We start from the raw sequence: 24083 nt of genomic DNA, 5'->3' as shown, positions 1-24083 counted from the left end.
TTTGCTTTCGTATGCCCCCTAATTTTTAATCAAGATTTTTGCTTTGTAGAGAAAGTTCATCGAATTTCTAAAGGTAGAAAGCTGCACAAAAGGTTTATTTTAATGTCCAATGTTGGCGTTGCTCGATAGTGAATCTAATCTAGCCCGAGCGTGGTGGTGCGTTGCAGTGACAAGACACCGAACGTAAGTTCAAATCCCCGTGTGGTTGTAGATATACAGGGTGGTCAGAAACAGTCTGAACAGTTTCTGATAGTTTTGCAGGATAGGTTGTGCCGAGAAATGACTGTTAAGAAAGAAATTAGGTACGTTTCACCGTTTCCAAGTTAATTACCATTCAAGTTAATCAGTCAGGCCGTTGGGTGCAGACTGAAGCGGCCCGCAAGAGATGGTGTCACAAACGTAACCTTCGTTTGATTTCCTAAAAGCGAACAGGAGAGGAGTACAAAAAATGAACATGTGAAGTAACTCGGAAACGGCGCAACGTATCGTATTTTTTCTTGACAGTTACTTCTCAGCACAGGCTATCCTTCAACGCCCTTACAAATTTTTCACATTGCTTCTGCACCTTGTATAGATTTCCCACTTTTTCTCTAAGTAGTTTGAGACGAATGTCCTTTGAAAAGGATACGAACAAGTGCACATCTCTGTCCGGCACATTTTGAGAGACGGCATTTAATACTGTGATGCAAGGGCAGAAGCACAAGTTGATGGGGATCTGCCCTGTGCTGTAGCTAACGATGAGACGTATGTGTCTAGGGTTTTTAAGTTTTGTGATGTGTCTGGACTCTGGCCTAAACTTTTAGGCTGGTGGTTTTAGTGTATTGCAGAGTGGCTGACTCCTCCCTTTTTTCCTTGCGGTCAGCCAGCCACTTCCATCTGTTCCATTGTTTTAGCTCCCTCTACCTTTTTCTTCCTGTGTTGTCCATGTTTTACTGCTGACGCCCTGCTTCATCCCACGCTTCGGTGTGGGTGAGCACAAATTTTTTTATGATTGTTCCCTGTGTTTTATGTTCCGTTTGATGTAAATGTTCTGAGTTTTTTTTTTCTTGACACCCGTCTCACTATGATACTGAACGGGCGCTGAAGACCTTGCTGTCGTGCGCCCACAAAACCCTTCTTCTACTACTACTACTACGATACGAACAATTTCTTTTATGGTTTAAATGGCTCTGAGCACTATGGGACTCAACATCTTAGGTCATAAGTCCCCTAGAACTTAGAACTACTTAAACCTAACTAACCTAAGGACATCACACACACCCACGCCCGAGGCAGGATTCGAACCTGCGACCGTAACAGTCCTGCGGTTCCGGACTGCAGCGCCAGAACCGCTAGACCACCGCGGCCGGCAATTTCTTTTATCAACCTTTCTCAGTCGCTTTCTTTCCTACTTTCCCTCCCATTAGTTAAGTAGAAGGTTAAACACGAAGATTAGTTGAGAATACGTGAGCCCCAACTTCAAATATATAACTGTCAACAGTAGCACCGTAAATCACAATTCTGTTGTGCGTATGCAAGATGTGCCCTACCGAATCTCAAATGGTTCATGATTCGAATTTCTTTATTGTTATTTCAATTCCTCGCAATGAGGTGGTGGGCCTAAATTCGGCATCTAGCCGAATGTTTTCATAGTGCAAAACGATAAAATGAAACGAGCTAGGCAATAACTGTGAATTTTACGCTGTTAACAGGTGATAATTTTATGGTTTGTATCAACACATGAACTGTGTACTGAGCGATTACGTGCGACAGTTAAAATACATCGGTATGGCAGTTTCGATGTTACTGTGAGCCGTACCAAGAAACAAATCGATAGGATGAGATGTGTCTTGGGTGGGATATGGTTAGGTATGTCTAGTAGTTACATATAGGCGTATGTCGTTTACTATAGTCTTCAGGTCGGTGTAGGTTGAGCTTATTCGTCTTTGGTTAATTGACTTGTCTGATGATTTAGCAGCAACTTAGTCTTTACGTAAACATCACGGTGCTGTTCGTGTGTAGCAGAAGAGCTGAGATGTCCATTGGATTTTGGAGGTCTTGGCATTACATGTAGAAAAATTCTTGTTAGAAATTTACTTTCAAAGATGTATTGGACCATTAAGCTGCAGGTTCTCCCCGAGTTTCCAGTACACACCTGTCCGCTTAGTTTGTGGGAATCATACCACTACATGAACTTCGTACTTAGTGATCACCGAAATGAAACTCCAGTGCACCTTTACTTCCTTCAAATAAACTTCGTTGTCTTAGTAACTAACACTTTAAAGCCGACCGGGGTGACCGAGTGGCTCTAGGCGCTACAGTCTGGAACCGCGCGACCGCTACGGTCGCAGGTTCGAATCCTGCGTCAGGCATGGATGTGTGTGATGTCCTTAGGTTAGTTAGGTTAGTTCTGCATTGTAACAATGCAGAAGTTAGTTCTAAATTCTAGGGGACTGATGACCTCAGAAGTTAAGTCCCATAGTGCTCAGAGCCATTTTAACCATTTTTACACTTTAAATCTCCCTTTACAATTGCAAGTTACTCCTCTTTGTACACAGGGTCAACATTAATAAAGCCGACACACAGCGGGGACGAAATCCTGGCTAGAAATGGAGGAAAAAAGGTCCTATGAACATGTGTCCGGAAATTTATTGTCGACACTGTAGATGGCGCTGCCAAATCAAAGTTCCTCTAACCACGTGCCGTGTGCTCCTTATGTGTTCCTTGTCTGTATGATCGGCTCGTCTCAATAACCTGCAGAACCTGGTCATCCATATCTTGTGCATGCACAGTCCACCACCTTCCTGCGCGTTTCTCTATGTGAAAGGACCCACGATCACACAAATGCCCAAAAAGGGCTTGAAATCTTGTGTGAAGTCGTTGGTGTCTTCGAGGGTACTTGTTTTTGTACAGCCGTGCTGCCTATTGACTGTTTCCAAAGGCTTCGCCGTACACAAACACCATCTCGACTTGTTCCCGGTGTGAATACCGTACCATTATGCCGCTTAATATAATACACGAGGAACACACAGCACGTGGTCGGAAGAACTTCCACTCGTCAGCACCATCTGCCGTGACAACGATGCATTTACGGACACATGTTCATAGGACATTTTTCCCTCCATTTTCAGTGGGAAATCCGTCACTGCGGTTTGTCAGTTTTAATAATGTTCACCCTGTGTATACTTTAACAACAAAATTTCATTAATTGATAATTATAATGTGTCCTACGTTAACAATGTAAGATTCCTTTTTTCGAATATCTGCAATACGTTCATCTCCCCTGACACATCAAACATGAGTAGTTTATTATGTTTGTTCATTCCACGACTCGTAGTAACACGGAATACCCATGGGCGCGACAACGATTATTAGAGGTTCCTCGCAGTAGATTATGATGACTGTCCTTTTACACAATTTTATCAGAAAAGAACGCTTTCAGATAGTTATCTGTCTTCTCCTCTGCCCTGGGACGCAAACTCCGTTTCACACGTAGTCTCATCATATACCACAATAGCCCACGTGGGAGCAAAGTTTTTTAGGACAGTAGAAATTCGCTATCACCCAAAACTCTCTATATCAGTCTTTTCGTGGGCAGCAAGACTGTTCTACATCACGCACATTTGTGAAGTTATTATTGCTCCTGGAGCATCCTTTAGAGAGTTGTTAATAGAATATATCTTATTTCAATCCTACACGCCGGCCGCGGTGGTCTAGCGGTTCCGGCGCTGCAGTCCGGAACCGCGGGACTGCTACGGTCGCAGGTTCGTATCCTGCCTCGGGCATGGGTGTGTGTGATGTCCTTAGGTTAGTTAGGTTTAAGTAGTTCTAAGTTCTAGGGGACTTATGACCTAAGATGTTGAGTCCCATAGTGCTCAGAGCCATTTGCACCATTTGAACAATCCTACACTGTAGAGGCAAAGAAAGTGGTATATACATGCGTATTCAAATACAGAGATATGTAAACAGGCAGAATTCGGAGTTGCAGTTGGCAACGCCTATATAAGACAACAAGTGTCAGGCGCAGTTGTTACATTACTAACTACAGCTACAATAGCAGGTTATCAAGATGTGAGTTTGAACATGCCATTATAGTCGCCGCTCGAGCGATGGGACTCAGCATTTCCGAGGTAGCGATGAAGAGGGCATTTTCCCGTACGACCGTGTCACGAGTGTACCGTGAATATCAGGAATCAGATAAAACTTCAAATATCCGATTTCGCTGCGCCCGGAAAAAGATCCTGCAACGACGGGACCAACGATGACTGACGAGAATCGTTCAACGTGGCAGAAGCGCAAGCCTTCCGCAAATTGATCCAGATTTCAGTGCTGGTCCGTCAACAAGCATCACGTGCGAACTATTCGACGAAGCATCATCGATATGGACTTTCGGAGCCGAAGATCGACTCGTGTACCCTTGACGACTACATGGCACAAAGCTTTACTCCTCGCCTGGGCACGTCAACACCGACATTAGACTGTTGTTAACTGGAAACATGTTGCCTGGTCGGACGAGTCTCGTTTCAAATTGTATCGATCGGATGGACGCGTAAGGATATGGAGAGAACCTCAAGGACCCTGTAGGGGAGTTTTCAAGCTGGTGGAGAGTCTGTAATGGTTCGGGTTGTGTGCATTTGTAGATATGGATCCCCTAATACGTAACACGTACGTAAGTATCCTATTTGACCACCTGCATCCATTCATACCATTGTGGTTTCCAACGGACGTGGGCAATTCCAGCAGGACAAAGCGTCACTCCAAGCGTCCAGAACTGCTACTGAGTGGTCCCCAGAACACTCTTCTGAGTTTAAACACTTCTGCTGGCCACCACACTCCCCAGACAAGAACGTCATTGAGCGTATCTGGGATCTCTTGCAACATGCTGTTCAGAAATCTCCACTCGCTCGTACCCTTACAGATTTATGCACTATCCTGCAGGATTCATGGTATCAATTCCCTCCAGCACCACTTCACACATTAGTCGCGTCCATGCCACATCGTGTTGTTTCAATTTAGTGAACAGATTGGGGATGGCTTAAAACATCCCAACCAAACGAAGTCAACAACTGTTGTGTTCCATGAGCGGTGGGCGGACGCGCGTTGTCATGAAGGAGACAATATCCCGCAACGTTTGTTTTGCATGGCTCTGTGAAATTTCTTCATTGTCTCATAATATCTTGCCACACACCGTTGGGTGGCTTGCGGAGTATAAATGTAGATGTAGATGTAGATGTTCCACCTCTTTCCAAAAAATCTGCGAGTAGAACCCGTTTTTTGTCCCAAAACATTGACACCATGATTTTCCTCGCTGTTCGCTGAGTTTTGAATTTTTTAGCTGACCGAGAATGAGTATAACGCCACAGCATTGATTGTCGCTTCCTCTCTGGAGTATGGTGATAAGCCCAATTTTCTTCTCCTGTCACTACAGAGCTGAGAAAAGCCTCCCCTTCAGTCTCAAAATGGTCAAGAAATTCTCGAGCGGCACTGACTCTGTTCATTCTGTGTGCTTCGGTAAGCATCTTGGGCAACCACCGCGCACACAGCTAGATATAATTTAGTCGATTAGTTACGATTTAATGAACAACAGTTCGTGAAGTGTTTCCACATACTGCATGCAGGGAGTCTACACTCCTGGAAATGGAAAAAAGAACACATTGACACCGGTGTGTCATACCCACCATACTTGCTCCGGACACTGCGAGAGGGCTGTACAAGCAATGATCACACGCACGGCACAGCGGACACACCAGGAACCGCGGTGTTGGCCGTCGAATGGCGCTAGCTGCGCAGCATTTGTGCATCGCCGCCGTCAGTGTCAGCCAGTTTGCCGTGGCGTACGGAGCTCCATCGCAGTCTTTAACACTGGTAGCATGCCGCGACAGCGTGGACGTGAACCGTATGTGCAGTTGACGGACTTTGAGCGAGGGCGTATAGTGGGCATGCGGGAGGCCGGGTGGACGTACCGCCGAATTGCTCAACACGTGGGGCGTCAGGTCTCCACACTACATCGATGTTGTCGCCAGTGGTCGGCGAAAGGTGCACGTGCCCGTCGACCTGGGACCGGACCGCAGCGACGCACGGATGCACGCCAAGACCGTAGGATCCTACGGAGTGCCGTAGGGGACCGCACCGCCACTTCCCAGCAAATTAGGGACACTGTTGCTCCTGGGGTATCGGCGAGGAACATTCGCAACCGTCTCCATGAAGCTGGGCTACGGTCCCGCACACCGTTAGGCCGTCTTCCGCTCACGCCCCAACATCGTGCAGCCCGCCTCCAGTGGTGTCGCGACAGGCGTGAATGGAGGGACGAATGGAGACGTGTCGTCTTCAGCGATGAGAGTCGCTTCTGCCTTGGTGCCAATGATGGTCGTATGCGTGTTTGGCGCCGTGCAGGTGAGCGCCACAATCAGGACTGCATACGGCCGAGGCACACAGGGCCAACACCCGGCATCATGGTGTGGGGAGCGATCTCCTACACTGGCCGTACACCAATGGTGATCGTCAAGGGGACACTGAATAGTGCACGGTACATCCAAACAGTCATCGAACCCATCGTTCTACCATTCCTAGACCGGCAAGGGAACTTGCTGTTCCAACAGGACAATGCACGTCCGCATGTATCCCGTGCCACCCAACGTGCTCTAGAAGGTGTAAGTCAACTACCCTGGCCAGCAAGATCTCCGGATCTGTCCCCCATTGAGCATGTTTGGGACTGGATGAAGCGTCGTCTCACGCGGTCTGCACGTCCAGCACGAACGCTGGTCCAACTGAGGCGCCAGGTGGAAATGGCATGGCAAGCCGTTCCACAGGACTACATCCAGCATCTCTACGATCGTCTCCATGGGAGAATAGCAGCCTGCATTGCTGCGAAAGGTGGATATACACTGTACTAGTGCCGACATTGTGCATGCTCTGTTGCCTGTGTCTATGTGCCTGTGGTTCTGTCAGTGTGATCATGTGACGTATCTGACCCCAGGAATGTGTCAATAAAGTTTCCCCTTCCTGGGACAATGAATTCACGGTGTTCTTATTTCAATTTCCAGGAGTGTATTATCGAACGGCGACCGAGAGAAGATTTCTTCAATTTTCTGCACCACATCATCAGTCACAACAGACGGCCTTCCGCTTCTGTCTTCGTCGTGAATTTCCGTCCAAGCAATATTGAAATTCCGTATACATTTCGTCACACGCTGCCTTGACATTTCGTCCTCTCCATAAACTGGAACAATTTCCGGTTAACGGCAGCGGCGTTAATGACCTTAGTATTTCGGTAGCGAATTATAGCACGCACTACGCACTTAGCAGGATCAGGAATGAGAACACAAGTTTCTAATAGTCACCACAACACTAATCACAAGCAACTGATTGTTGAGAATACTCGTTCCTTCCGCTGGCTTCCCGCAACACGGAAGCGGTACTCACTTCCCCCACGGACATTCCACGCTAAAGCTACATTCCTTGTAACCTTGGTTTCCGGATGAGCCTCATATTAGATTTCAAAGCTGTTAGTGCGGCCAGCGACTGGTTCCATCTAACCTTCAACCTCATCCATTTGGCAGCTGTTAAAGAGAAAAGCCCTGCAAAGCTTAGGAAATAGGCTTATCCACCAAAGATTGTATAATTATTATGATCACTCATTTGTGACATGACAGTTAGACGGAGGGGGTCCGATAGCCTATCAGTTCCAGTCATTCCACCAGGATGGAGGTACACGGCTGGTGTTTCTGTAGTTCAATCATGCCTAGACGGTAAATACCGCGGTTCGATTGCGTCCGCATTGTTACCTTGTGCTAGGAAGGGCTCTCAGCAACGGAATTATCCAGGAATCTCGGACTGAATTAAAGCGATGTAGTTCTGCAAGGTTCGCAGGAGAGCTTCTGTAAAGTTTGGAAGGTAGGAGACGAGGTACTGGCAGAAGTAAAGCTGTGAGTACCGGGCGTGAGTCGTGCTTCGGTAGCTCATTTGGTAGAGCACTTGCCCGCGAAAGGCAAAGATCCCGAGTTCGAGTCACGGTCGGGCACACAGTTTTAATCCGCCAGGAAGTTTCATATCAGCGCACACTCCGCTGCAGAGTGAAAATCTCATTCTGGAAACATTCCCCAGGCTGTGGCTAAGCCATGTCTCCGCAATATCCTTTCTTTCAGGAGTGCTAGTTCTGCAAGGTTCGCAGGAGAGCTTCTGTAAAGTTTGGAAGGTAGGAGACGAGGTATTGGCAAAAGTAAAGCTGTGAGTACCGTGCGTGAGTCGTGCTTCGGTTGCTCAGTTGGTAGAGCACTTGCCCGCGAAAGGCAAAGTTCCCGAGTTCGAGTCTCGGTCGGTCACACAGTTTTAATCTGCCAGGAAGTTTCATATCAGCGCACACTCCGCTGCAGAGTGAAAATCTCATTCTGGAGACATTGGACTGTTATTAACTGGAAATATGCTGCCTGGTCGGACGAGTCCCGTTTCAAATTGTATCGATCGGATGGACGTGTAAGGATATGGAGAGAACCTCAAGGACCCTGCAGGGAAGTGTTCAAGATGGTGGAGGGTCTGTAATGGTGCGGGGTGTGTGCATTTGGAGATATGGGTCCCCTGATACGTAACACGTACGTAAGTATTCTATTTGATCACCTGCATCCATTCACACCATTGTGGTTTCCGACGGACGTGGGCAATTCCAGCAGGACAAAGCGGCACTCCAAGCGTCCAGAACTGCTACTGAGTGGTCCCCAGAACACTCTTCTGAGTTTAGACACTTCTGCTGGCCACCACACTCCCCAGACAAGAACGCCATTGAGCATATCTGGGATGCCCTGCAACATGCTGTTCAGAAAACTCCACTCGCTCGTGCTCTTACAGATTTATGCAAAATCCTGCAGGATTCATGGTCTCAATTCCCCCCCAGCACCACTTCACACATTAGTCCATACCACATCGTGTTGCTTCAATTTAGTGAACAGATTTTAGTCACTAGGTGTGAGATCGGTGCTGTGAGAGGGATGGCTTAAAACATCCCAACCAAACGAAGTCAACAACTCTGGTGTTCCATGAGCGGAGGGCGGACGCGCGTTGTCATGAAGGAGACAGTATCCCGCAACGATTGTTTTGCATGGCTCTGTGAATTTGTCTCATAATGTCTTGCAGCATTAATTGTTCCACCTCTTTCCAAAAAATCAGCGAGTAGAACCCCTTTTTTGTCCCAAAACATTGACACCATGATTTTCCTAGCTGTTATCTGAGTTTTGAATTTTTTGGCTGACGGAGAATGAGTATGACACCACAGCATCGATTGTCGCTTCCTCTCTGGAGTATGGTGATAAGCCCAATTTTCTTCTCCTGTCACTACAGAGTTGAGAAAAACCTCGCCTTCAGTCTCAAAATGGTCAAGAAATTCTCGAGCGGCGCTGACTCTGTTCATTCTGTGTGCTTCGGTAAGCATCTTGGGCAACCACCGCGTACACAGCTAGATAAAATTTAGTCGATTAGTTACGATTTAATGAACAACAATTCGTGAAGTGTTTCCACGAACTGCATGCAGGGCGACTATTATCGAACGGCGATCGAAAGATGTTCTTCAATTTTCTGCACTACATCATCAGTCACAACAGACGGCCTTCCGCTTCTGTCTTCATCGTGAATTTCCGTCCTTCCAATATTGAATTTCCGTATCCATTTCGTCACACGCTGCCTTGACGTTTCGTCCTCTCCATAAACTGGAGCAATTTCCGGTTAATGGCAGCGGCGTTAATGACTTTAGAATTTCGGTAGCGAATTAAAGCACGCACTACCCACTTAGCAGGATCAGAAATGAGAACACAAGTTTCTATTAGTCACCGCAACACTAATCACAAGCAAGACTCTGTTCATTCTGTGTGCTTCGGTAAGCATCTTGGGCAACCACCGCGTACACAGCTAGATAAAATTTAGTCGATTAGTTACGATTTAATGAACAACAATTCGTGAAGTGTTTCCACGAACTGCATGCAGGGCGACTACTATCGAACGGCGATCGAGAGATGTTCTTCAATTTTCTGCACTACATCATCAGTCACAACAGACGGCCTTCCGCTTCTGTCTTCATCGTGAATTTCCGTCCTTCCAATATTGAATTTCCGTATCCATTTCGTCACACGCTGCCTTGACGTTTCGTCCTCTCCATAAACTGGAACAATTTCCGGTTAATGGCAGCGGCGTTAATGACTTTAGAATTTCGGTAGCGAATTAAAGCACGCACTACCCACTTAGCAGGATCAGAAATGAGAACACAAGTTTCTATTAGTCACCGCAACACTAATCACAAGCAAGACTCTGTTCATTCTGTGTGCTTCGGTAAGCATCTTGGGCAACCACCGCGTACACAGCTAGATAAAATTTAGTCGATTAGTTACGATTTAATGAACAACAATTCGTGAAGTGTTTCCACGAACTGCATGCAGGGCGACTACTATCGAACGGCGATCGAGAGATGTTCTTCAATTTTCTGCACTACATCATCAGTCACAACAGACGGCCTTCCGCTTCTGTCTTCATCGTGAATTTCCGTCCTTCCAATATTGAATTTCCGTATCCATTTCGTAAGCATCTTGGGCAACCACCGCATACACAGCTAGATAAAATTTAGTCGATTAGTTACGATTTAATGAACAACAATTCGTGAAGTGTTTCCACGAACTGCATGCAGGGCGACTACTATCGAACGGCGATCGAGAGATGTTCTTCAATTTTCTGCACTACATCATCAGTCACAACAGACGGCCTTCCGCTTCTGTCTTCATCGTGAATTTCCGTCCTTCCAATATTGAATTTCCGTATCCATTTCGTCACACGCTGCCTTGACGTTTCGTCCTCTCCATAAACTGGAACAATTTCCGGTTAATGGCAGCGGCGTTAATGACTTTAGAATTTCGGTAGCGAATTAAAGCACGCACTACCCACTTAGCAGGATCAGAAATGAGAACACAAGTTTCTATTAGTCACCGCAACACTAATCACAAGCAAGACTCTGTTCATTCTGTGTGCTTCGGTAAGCATCTTGGGCAACCACCGCGTACACAGCTAGATAAAATTTAGTCGATTAGTTACGATTTAATGAACAACAATTCGTGAAGTGTTTCCACGAACTGCATGCAGGGCGACTACTATCGAACGGCGATCGAGAGATGTTCTTCAATTTTCTGCACTACATCATCAGTCACAACAGACGGCCTTCCGCTTCTGTCTTCATCGTGAATTTCCGTCCTTCCAATATTGAATTTCCGTATCCATTTCGTCACACGCTGCCTTGACGTTTCGTCCTCTCCATAAACTGGAGCAATTTCCGGTTAATGGCAGCGGCGTTAATGACTTTAGAATTTCGGTAGCGAATTAAAGCACGCACTACCCACTTAGCAGGATCAGAAATGAGAACACAAGTTTCTATTAGTCACCGCAACACTAATCACAAGCTAGACTCTGTTCATTCTGTGTGCTTCGGTAAGCATCTTGGGCAACCACCGCGTACACAGCTAGATAAAATTTAGTCGATTAGTTACGATTTAATGAACAACAATTCGTGAAGTGTTTCCACGAACTGCATGCAGGGCGACTACTATCGAACGGCGATCGAGAGATGTTCTTCAATTTTCTGCACTACATCATCAGTCACAACAGACGGCCTTCCGCTTCTGTCTTCATCGTGAATTTCCGTCCTTCCAATATTGAATTTCCGTATCCATTTCGTCACACGCTGCCTTGACGTTTCGTCCTCTCCATAAACTGGAACAATTTCCGGTTAATGGCAGCGGCGTTAATGACTTTAGAATTTCGGTAGCGAATTAAAGCACGCACTACCCACTTAGCAGGATCAGAAATGAGAACACAAGTTTCTATTAGTCACCGCAACACTAATCACAAGCAAGACTCTGTTCATTCTGTGTGCTTCGGTAAGCATCTTGGGCAACCACCGCGTACACAGCTAGATAAAATTTAGTCGATTAGTTACGATTTAATGAACAACAATTCGTGAAGTGTTTCCACGAACTGCATGCAGGGCGACTACTATCAAACGGCGATCGAGAGATGTTCTTCAATTTTCTGCACTACATCATCAGTCACAACAGACGGCCTTCCGCTTCTGTCTTCATCGTGAATTTCCGTCCTTCCAATATTGAATTTCCGTATCCATTTCGTCACACGCTGCCTTGACGTTTCGTCCTCTCCATAAACTGGAACAATTTCCGGTTAATGGCAGCGGCGTTAATGACTTTAGAATTTCGGTAGCGAATTAAAGCACGCACTACCCACTTAGCAGGATCAGAAATGAGAACACAAGTTTCTATTAGTCACCGCAACACTAATCACAAGCTAGACTCTGTTCATTCTGTGTGCTTCGGTAAGCATCTTGGGCAACCACCGCGTACACAGCTAGATAAAATTTAGTCGATTAGTTACGATTTAATGAACAACAATTCGTGAAGTGTTTCCACGAACTGCATGCAGGGCGACTACTATCGAACGGCGATCGAGAGATGTTCTTCAATTTTCTGCACTACATCATCAGTCACAACAGACGGCCTTCCGCTTCTGTCTTCATCGTGAATTTCCGTCCTTCCAATATTGAATTTCCGTATCCATTTCGTCACACGCTGCCTTGACGTTTCGTCCTCTCCATAAACTGGAACAATTTCCGGTTAATGGCAGCGGCGTTAATGACTTTAGAATTTCGGTAGCGAATTAAAGCACGCACTACCCACTTAGCAGGATCAGAAATGAGAACACAAGTTTCTATTAGTCACCGCAACACTAATCACAAGCAAGACTCTGTTCATTCTGTGTGCTTCGGTAAGCATCTTGGGCAACCACCGCGTACACAGCTAGATAAAATTTAGTCGATTAGTTACGATTTAATGAACAACAATTCGTGAAGTGTTTCCACGAACTGCATGCAGGGCGACTACTATCGAACGGCGATCGAGAGATGTTCTTCAATTTTCTGCACTACATCATCAGTCACAACAGACGGCCTTCCGCTTCTGTCTTCATCGTGAATTTCCGTCCTTCCAATATTGAATTTCCGTATCCATTTCGTCACACGCTGCCTTGACGTTTCGTCCTCTCCATAAACTGGAACAATTTCCGGTTAATGGCAGCGGCGTTAATGACTTTAGAATTTCGGTAGCGAATTAAAGCACGCACTACCCACTTAGCAGGATCAGAAATGAGAACACAAGTTTCTATTAGTCACCGCAACACTAATCACAAGCAAGACTCTGTTCATTCTGTGTGCTTCGGTAAGCATCTTGGGCAACCACCGCGTACACAGCTAGATAAAATTTAGTCGATTAGTTACGATTTAATGAACAACAATTCGTGAAGTGTTTCCACGAACTGCATGCAGGGCGACTACTATCGAACGGCGATCGAGAGATGTTCTTCAATTTTCTGCACTACATCATCAGTCACAACAGACGGCCTTCCGCTTCTGTCTTCATCGTGAATTTCCGTCCTTCCAATATTGAATTTCCGTATCCATTTCGTCACACGCTGCCTTGACGTTTCGTCCTCTCCATAAACTGGAACAATTTCCGGTTAATGGCAGCGGCGTTAATGACTTTAGAATTTCGGTAGCGAATTAAAGCACGCACTACCCACTTAGCAGGATCAGAAATGAGAACACAAGTTTCTATTAGCCACCGCAACACTAATCACAAGCAAGACTCTGTTCATTCTGTGTGCTTCGGTAAGCATCTTGGGCAACCACCGCGTACACAGCTAGATAAAATTTAGTCGATTAGTTACGATTTAATGAACAACAATTCGTGAAGTGTTTCCACGAACTGCATGCAGGGCGACTACTATCAAACGGCGATCGAGAGATGTTCTTCAATTTTCTGCACTACATCATCAGTCACAACAGACGGCCTTCCGCTTCTGTCTTCATCGTGAATTTCCGTCCTTCCAATATTGAATTTCCGTATCCATTTCGTCACACGCTGCCTTGACGTTTCGTCCTCTCCATAAACTGGAACAATTTCCGGTTAATGGCAGCGGCGTTAATGACTTTAGAATTTCGGTAGCGAATTAAAGCACGCACTACCCACTTAGCAGGATCAGAAATGAGAACACAAGTTTCTATTAGCCACCGCAACACTAATCACAACCAAGACTCTGTTCATTCTGTGTGCTTCGGTAAGCATCTTGGGCAACCACCGCGTACACAGCTAGATAAAATTTAGTCGATTAGTTACGATTTAATGAACAACAATTCGTGAAGTGTTTCCACGAACTGCATGCAGGGCGACTACTATCAAACGGCGATCGAGAGATGTTCTTCAATTTTCTGCACTACATCATCAGTCACAACAGACGGCCTTCCGCTTCTGTCTTCATCGTGAATTTCCGTCCTTCCAATATTGAATTTCCGTATCCATTTCGTCACACGCTGCCTTGACGTTTCGTCCTCTCCATAAACTGGAACAATTTCCGGTTAATGGCAGCGGCGTTAATGACTTTAGAATTTCGGTAGCGAATTAAAGCACGCACTACCCACTTAGCAGGATCAGAAATGAGAACACAAGTTTCTATTAGCCACCGCAACACTAATCACAAGCAAGACTCTGTTCATTCTGTGTGCTTCGGTAAGCATCTTGGGCAACCACCGCGTACACAGCTAGATAAAATTTAGTCGATTAGTTACGATTTAATGAACAACAATTCGTGAAGTGTTTCCACGAACTGCATGCAGGGCGACTACTATCAAACGGCGATCGAGAGATGTTCTTCAATTTTCTGCACTACATCATCAGTCACAACAGACGGCCTTCCGCTTCTGTCTTCATCGTGAATTTCCGTCCTTCCAATATTGAATTTCCGTATCCATTTCGTCACACGCTGCCTTGACGTTTCGTCCTCTCCATAAACTGGAACAATTTCCGGTTAATGGCAGCGGCGTTAATGACTTTAGAATTTCGGTAGCGAATTAAAGCACGCACTACCCACTTAGCAGGATCAGAAATGAGAACACAAGTTTCTATTAGTCACCGCAACACTAATCACAAGCAAGACTCTGTTCATTCTGTGTGCTTCGGTAAGCATCTTGGGCAACCACCGCGTACACAGCTAGATAAAATTTAGTCGATTAGTTACGATTTAATGAACAACAATTCGTGAAGTGTTTCCACGAACTGCATGCAGGGCGACTACTATCGAACGGCGATCGAGAGATGTTCTTCAATTTTCTGCACTACATCATCAGTCACAACAGACGGCCTTCCGCTTCTGTCTTCATCGTGAATTTCCGTCCTTCCAATATTGAATTTCCGTATCCATTTCGTCACACGCTGCCTTGACGTTTCGTCCTCTCCATAAACTGGAACAATTTCCGGTTAATGGCAGCGGCGTTAATGACTTTAGAATTTCGGTAGCGAATTAAAGCACGCACTACCCACTTAGCAGGATCAGAAATGAGAACACAAGTTTCTATTAGTCACCGCAACACTAATCACAAGCAAGACTCTGTTCATTCTGTGTGCTTCGGTAAGCATCTTGGGCAACCACCGCGTACACAGCTAGATAAAATTTAGTCGATTAGTTACGATTTAATGAACAACAATTCGTGAAGTGTTTCCACGAACTGCATGCAGGGCGACTACTATCGAACGGCGATCGAGAGATGTTCTTCAATTTTCTGCACTACATCATCAGTCACAACAGACGGCCTTCCGCTTCTGTCTTCATCGTGAATTTCCGTCCTTCCAATATTGAATTTCCGTATCCATTTCGTCACACGCTGCCTTGACGTTTCGTCCTCTCCATAAACTGGAACAATTTCCGGTTAATGGCAGCGGCGTTAATGACTTTAGAATTTCGGTAGCGAATTAAAGCACGCACTACCCACTTAGCAGGATCAGAAATGAGAACACAAGTTTCTATTAGTCACCGCAACACTAATCACAAGCAAGACTCTGTTCATTCTGTGTGCTTCGGTAAGCATCTTGGGCAACCACCGCGTACACAGCTAGATAAAATTTAGTCGATTAGTTACGATTTAATGAACAACAATTCGTGAAGTGTTTCCACGAACTGCATGCAGGGCGACTACTATCGAACGGCGATCGAGAGATGTTCTTCAATTTTCTGCACTACATCATCAGTCACAACAGACGGCCTTCCGCTTCTGTCTTCATCGTGAATTTCCGTCCTTCCAATATTGAATTTCCGTATCCATTTCGTCACACGCTGCCTTGACGTTTCGTCCTCTCCATAAACTGGAACAATTTCCGGTTAATGGCAGCGGCGTTAATGACTTTAGAATTTCGGTAGCGAATTAAAGCACGCACTACCCACTTAGCAGGATCAGAAATGAGAACACAAGTTTCTATTAGCCACCGCAACACTAATCACAAGCAAGACTCTGTTCATTCTGTGTGCTTCGGTAAGCATCTTGGGCAACCACCGCGTACACAGCTAGATAAAATTTAGTCGATTAGTTACGATTTAATGAACAACAATTCGTGAAGTGTTTCCACGAACTGCATGCAGGGCGACTACTATCAAACGGCGATCGAGAGATGTTCTTCAATTTTCTGCACTACATCATCAGTCACAACAGACGGCCTTCCGCTTCTGTCTTCATCGTGAATTTCCGTCCTTCCAATATTGAATTTCCGTATCCATTTCGTCACACGCTGCCTTGACGTTTCGTCCTCTCCATAAACTGGAGCAATTTCCGGTTAATGGCAGCGGCGTTAATGACTTTAGAATTTCGGTAGCGAATTAAAGCACGCACTACCCACTTAGCAGGATCAGAAATGAGAACACAAGTTTCTATTAGTCACCGCAACACTAATCACAAGCAAGACTCTGTTCATTCTGTGTGCTTCGGTAAGCATCTTGGGCAACCACCGCGTACACAGCTAGATAAAATTTAGTCGATTAGTTACGATTTAATGAACAACAATTCGTGAAGTGTTTCCACGAACTGCATGCAGGGCGACTACTATCGAACGGCGATCGAGAGATGTTCTTCAATTTTCTGCACTACATCATCAGTCACAACAGACGGCCTTCCGCTTCTGTCTTCATCGTGAATTTCCGTCCTTCCAATATTGAATTTCCGTATCCATTTCGTCACACGCTGCCTTGACGTTTCGTCCTCTCCATAAACTGGAACAATTTCCGGTTAATGGCAGCGGCGTTAATGACTTTAGAATTTCGGTAGCGAATTAAAGCACGCACTACCCACTTAGCAGGATCAGAAATGAGAACACAAGTTTCTATTAGTCACCGCAACACTAATCACAAGCAAGACTCTGTTCATTCTGTGTGCTTCGGTAAGCATCTTGGGCAACCACCGCGTACACAGCTAGATAAAATTTAGTCGATTAGTTACGATTTAATGAACAACAATTCGTGAAGTGTTTCCACGAACTGCATGCAGGGCGACTACTATCGAACGGCGATCGAGAGATGTTCTTCAATTTTCTGCACTACATCATCAGTCACAACAGACGGCCTTCCGCTTCTGTCTTCATCGTGAATTTCCGTCCTTCCAATATTGAATTTCCGTATCCATTTCGTCACACGCTGCCTTGACGTTTCGTCCTCTCCATAAACTGGAACAATTTCCGGTTAATGGCAGCGGCGTTAATGACTTTAGAATTTCGGTAGCGAATTAAAGCACGCACTACCCACTTAGCAGGATCAGAAATGAGAACACAAGTTTCTATTAGCCACCGCAACACTAATCACAAGCAAGACTCTGTTCATTCTGTGTGCTTCGGTAAGCATCTTGGGCAACCACCGCGTACACAGATAGATAAAATTTAGTCGATTAGTTACGATTTAATGAACAACAATTCGTGAAGTGTTTCCACGAACTGCATGCAGGGCGACTACTATCAAACGGCGATCGAGAGATGTTCTTCAATTTTCTGCACTACATCATCAGTCACAACAGACGGCCTTCCGCTTCTGTCTTCATCGTGAATTTCCGTCCTTCCAATATTGAATTTCCGTATCCATTTCGTCACACGCTGCCTTGACGTTTCGTCCTCTCCATAAACTGGAGCAATTTCCGGTTAATGGCAGCGGCGTTAATGACTTTAGAATTTCGGTAGCGAATTAAAGCACGCACTACCCACTTAGCAGGATCAGAAATGAGAACACAAGTTTCTATTAGTCACCGCAACACTAATCACAAGCAAGACTCTGTTCATTCTGTGTGCTTCGGTAAGCATCTTGGGCAACCACCGCGTACACAGCTAGATAAAATTTAGTCGATTAGTTACGATTTAATGAACAACAATTCGTGAAGTGTTTCCACGAACTGCATGCAGGGCGACTACTATCAAACGGCGATCGAGAGATGTTCTTCAATTTTCTGCACTACATCATCAGTCACAACAGACGGCCTTCCGCTTCTGTCTTCATCGTGAATTTCCGTCCTTCCAATATTGAATTTCCGTATCCATTTCGTCACACGCTGCCTTGACGTTTCGTCCTCTCCATAAACTGGAGCAATTTCCGGTTAATGGCAGCGGCGTTAATGACTTTAGAATTTCGGTAGCGAATTAAAGCACGCACTACCCACTTAGCAGGATCAGAAATGAGAACACAAGTTTCTATTAGTCACCGCAACACTAATCACAAGCAAGACTCTGTTCATTCTGTGTGCTTCGGTAAGCATCTTGGGCAACCACCGCGTACACAGCTAGATAAAATTTAGTCGATTAGTTACGATTTAATGAACAACAATTCGTGAAGTGTTTCCACGAACTGCATGCAGGGCGACTACTATCGAACGGCGATCGAGAGATGTTCTTCAATTTTCTGCACTACATCATCAGTCACAACAGACGGCCTTCCGCTTCTGTCTTCATCGTGAATTTCCGTCCTTCCAATATTGAATTTCCGTATCCATTTCGTCACACGCTGCCTTGACGTTTCGTCCTCTCCATAAACTGGAACAATTTCCGGTTAATGGCAGCGGCGTTAATGACTTTAGAATTTCGGTAGCGAATTAAAGCACGCACTACCCACTTAGCAGGATCAGAAATGAGAACACAAGTTTCTATTAGCCACCGCAACACTAATCACAAGCAAGACTCTGTTCATTCTGTGTGCTTCGGTAAGCATCTTGGGCAACCACCGCGTACACAGATAGATAAAATTTAGTCGATTAGTTACGATTTAATGAACAACAATTCGTGAAGTGTTTCCACGAACTGCATGCAGGGCGACTACTATCAAACGGCGATCGAGAGATGTTCTTCAATTTTCTGCACTACATCATCAGTCACAACAGACGGCCTTCCGCTTCTGTCTTCATCGTGAATTTCCGTCCTTCCAATATTGAATTTCCGTATCCATTTCGTCACACGCTGCCTTGACGTTTCGTCCTCTCCATAAACTGGAGCAATTTCCGGTTAATGGCAGCGGCGTTAATGACTTTAGAATTTCGGTAGCGAATTAAAGCACGCACTACCCACTTAGCAGGATCAGAAATGAGAACACAAGTTTCTATTAGTCACCGCAACACTAATCACAAGCAAGACTCTGTTCATTCTGTGTGCTTCGGTAAGCATCTTGGGCAACCACCGCGTACACAGCTAGATAAAATTTAGTCGATTAGTTACGATTTAATGAACAACAATTCGTGAAGTGTTTCCACGAACTGCATGCAGGGCGACTACTATCGAACGGCGATCGAGAGATGTTCTTCAATTTTCTGCACTACATCATCAGTCACAACAGACGGCCTTCCGCTTCTGTCTTCATCGTGAATTTCCGTCCTTCCAATATTGAATTTCCGTATCCATTTCGTCACACGCTGCCTTGACGTTTCGTCCTCTCCATAAACTGGAACAATTTCCGGTTAATGGCAGCGGCGTTAATGACTTTAGAATTTCGGTAGCGAATTAAAGCACGCACTACCCACTTAGCAGGATCAGAAATGAGAACACAAGTTTCTATTAGCCACCGCAACACTAATCACAAGCAAGACTCTGTTCATTCTGTGTGCTTCGGTAAGCATCTTGGGCAACCACCGCGTACACAGATAGATAAAATTTAGTCGATTAGTTACGATTTAATGAACAACAATTCGTGAAGTGTTTCCACGAACTGCATGCAGGGCGACTACTATCAAACGGCGATCGAGAGATGTTCTTCAATTTTCTGCACTACATCATCAGTCACAACAGACGGCCTTCCGCTTCTGTCTTCATCGTGAATTTCCGTCCTTCCAATATTGAATTTCCGTATCCATTTCGTCACACGCTGCCTTGACGTTTCGTCCTCTCCATAAACTGGAGCAATTTCCGGTTAATGGCAGCGGCGTTAATGACTTTAGAATTTCGGTAGCGAATTAAAGCACGCACTACCCACTTAGCAGGATCAGAAATGAGAACACAAGTTTCTATTAGTCACCGCAACACTAATCACAAGCAAGACTCTGTTCATTCTGTGTGCTTCGGTAAGCATCTTGGGCAACCACCGCGTACACAGCTAGATAAAATTTAGTCGATTAGTTACGATTTAATGAACAACAATTCGTGAAGTGTTTCCACGAACTGCATGCAGGGCGACTACTATCAAACGGCGATCGAGAGATGTTCTTCAATTTTCTGCACTACATCATCAGTCACAACAGACGGCCTTCCGCTTCTGTCTTCATCGTGAATTTCCGTCCTTCCAATATTGAATTTCCGTATCCATTTCGTCACACGCTGCCTTGACGTTTCGTCCTCTCCATAAACTGGAGCAATTTCCGGTTAATGGCAGCGGCGTTAATGACTTTAGAATTTCGGTAGCGAATTAAAGCACGCACTACCCACTTAGCAGGATCAGAAATGAGAACACAAGTTTCTATTAGTCACCGCAACACTAATCACAAGCAAGACTCTGTTCATTCTGTGTGCTTCGGTAAGCATCTTGGGCAACCACCGCGTACACAGCTAGATAAAATTTAGTCGATTAGTTACGATTTAATGAACAACAATTCGTGAAGTGTTTCCACGAACTGCATGCAGGGCGACTACTATCGAACGGCGATCGAGAGATGTTCTTCAATTTTCTGCACTACATCATCAGTCACAACAGACGGCCTTCCGCTTCTGTCTTCATCGTGAATTTCCGTCCTTCCAATATTGAATTTCCGTATCCATTTCGTCACACGCTGCCTTGACGTTTCGTCCTCTCCATAAACTGGAGCAATTTCCGGTTAATGGCAGCGGCGTTAATGACTTTAGAATTTCGGTAGCGAATTAAAGCACGCACTACCCACTTAGCAGGATCATAAATGAGAACACAAGTTTCTATTAGTCACCGCAACACTAATCACAAGCAAGACTCTGTTCATTCTGTGTGCTTCGGTAAGCATCTTGGGCAACCACCGCGTACACAGCTAGATAAAATTTAGTCGATTAGTTACGATTTAATGAACAACAATTCGTGAAGTGTTTCCACGAACTGCATGCAGGGCGACTATTATCGAACGGCGATCGAGAGATGTTCTTCAATTTTCTGCACTACATCATCAGTCACAACAGACGGCCTTCCGCTTCTGTCTTCATCGTGAATTTCCGTCCTTCCAATATTGAATTTCCGTATCCATTTCGTCACACGCTGCCTTGACGTTTCGTCCTCTCCATAAACTGGAACAATTTACGGTTAATGGCAGCGGCGTTAATGACTTTAGAATTTCGGTAGCGAATTAAAGCACGCACTACCCACTTAGCAGGATCAGAAATGAGAACACAAGTTTCTATTAGTCACCGCAACACTAATCACAAGCAAGACTCTGTTCATTCTGTGTGCTTCGGTAAGCATCTTGGGCAACCACCGCGTACACAGCTAGATAAAATTTAGTCGATTAGTTACGATTTAATGAACAACAATTCGTGAAGTGTTTCCACGAACTGCATGCAGGGCGACTACTATCGAACGGCGATCGAGAGATGTTCTTCAATTTTCTGCACTACATCATCAGTCACAACAGACGGCCTTCCGCTTCTGTCTTCATCGTGAATTTCCGTCCTTCCAATATTGAATTTCCGTATCCATTTCGTCACACGCTGCCTTGACGTTTCGTCCTCTCCATAAACTGGAGCAATTTCCGGTTAATGGCAGCGGCGTTAATGACTTTAGAATTTCGGTAGCGAATTAAAGCACGCACTACCCACTTAGCAGGATCAGAAATGAGAACACAAGTTTCTATTAGTCACCGCAACACTAATCACAAGCAAGACTCTGTTCATTCTGTGTGCTTCGGTAAGCATCTTGGGCAACCACCGCGTACACAGCTAGATAAAATTTAGTCGATTAGTTACGATTTAATGAACAACAATTCGTGAAGTGTTTCCACGAACTGCATGCAGGGCGACTACTATCGAACGGCGATCGAGAGATGTTCTTCAATTTTCTGCACTACATCATCAGTCACAACAGACGGCCTTCCGCTTCTGTCTTCATCGTGAATTTCCGTCCTTCCAATATTGAATTTCCGTATCCATTTCGTCACACGCTGCCTTGACGTTTCGTCCTCTCCATAAACTGGAGCAATTTCCGGTTAATGGCAGCGGCGTTAATGACTTTAGAATTTCGGTAGCGAATTAAAGCACGCACTACCCACTTAGCAGGATCAGAAATGAGAACACAAGTTTCTATTAGTCACCGCAACACTAATCACAAGCAAGACTCTGTTCATTCTGTGTGCTTCGGTAAGCATCTTGGGCAACCACCGCGTACACAGCTAGATAAAATTTAGTCGATTAGTTACGATTTAATGAACAACAATTCGTGAAGTGTTTCCACGAACTGCATGCAGGGCGACTATTATCGAACGGCGATCGAGAGATGTTCTTCAATTTTCTGCACTACATCATCAGTCACAACAGACGGCCTTCCGCTTCTGTCTTCATCGTGAATTTCCGTCCTTCCAATATTGAATTTCCGTATCCATTTCGTCACACGCTGCCTTGACGTTTCGTCCTCTCCATAAACTGGAGCAATTTCCGGTTAATGGCAGCGGCGTTAATGACTTTAGAATTTCGGTAGCGAATTAAAGCACGCACTACCCACTTAGCAGGATCAGAAATGAGAACACAAGTTTCTATTAGTCACCGCAACACTAATCACAAGCAAGACTCTGTTCATTCTGTGTGCTTCGGTAAGCATCTTGGGCAACCACCGCGTACACAGCTAGATAAAATTTAGTCGATTAGTTACGATTTAATGAACAACAATTCGTGAAGTGTTTCCACGAACTGCATGCAGGGCGACTACTATCGAACGGCGATCGAGAGATGTTCTTCAATTTTCTGCACTACATCATCAGTCACAACAGACGGCCTTCCGCTTCTGTCTTCATCGTGAATTTCCGTCCTTCCAATATTGAATTTCCGTATCCATTTCGTCACACGCTGCCTTGACGTTTCGTCCTCTCCATAAACTGGAACAATTTCCGGTTAATGGCAGCGGCGTTAATGACTTTAGAATTTCGGTAGCGAATTAAAGCACGCACTACCCACTTAGCAGGATCAGAAATGAGAACACAAGTTTCTATTAGTCACCGCAACACTAATCACAAGCAACTGATTGCTGAGAATACTCGTTCCATCCGCTGGCTTCCCGCAACACGGAAGCGGTACTAACTTCCCCCACGGACATTCCACGCTAAAGCTACATTCCTTGTAACCTTGGTTTCCGGATGAGCCTCATATTAGATTTTAAAGCTGGTAGTGCTGCCAGTGACTGGTTCCATCTAACCTTCAAGCTCATCCATTTGGCAACTGTTCCAGAGAAAAGCCCTGCAAAGCTTAGGAAATATGCTTATCCACCAAAGATTATATAACTATTATGATCACTCATTTGTGACATGATAGTTAGACGGAGGGGATCCGATAGCCTATCAGTTCCAGTCATTCCACCAGGATAGAGGTACACGGCTGGTGTTGTCTGTAGTTCAATCATGCCTAGACGGTAAACACCGCGGTTCGATTGCGTCCGCATTGTTACCTTGTGCTAGGAAGGGCTCTCAGCAACGGAATTATCCAGGAATCTCGGACTGAATTAAAGCGATGTAGTTCTGCAAGGTTCGCAGGAGAGCTTCTGTAAAGTTTGGAAGGTAGGAGACGAGGTACTGG

Source organism: Schistocerca cancellata, chromosome 3 (assembly GCF_023864275.1).
Source record: "Schistocerca cancellata isolate TAMUIC-IGC-003103 chromosome 3, iqSchCanc2.1, whole genome shotgun sequence".
In the NCBI taxonomy this organism is placed as follows: Eukaryota; Metazoa; Arthropoda; class Insecta; order Orthoptera; family Acrididae; genus Schistocerca; species Schistocerca cancellata.
This window is presented reverse-complemented; position numbering follows the sequence as displayed.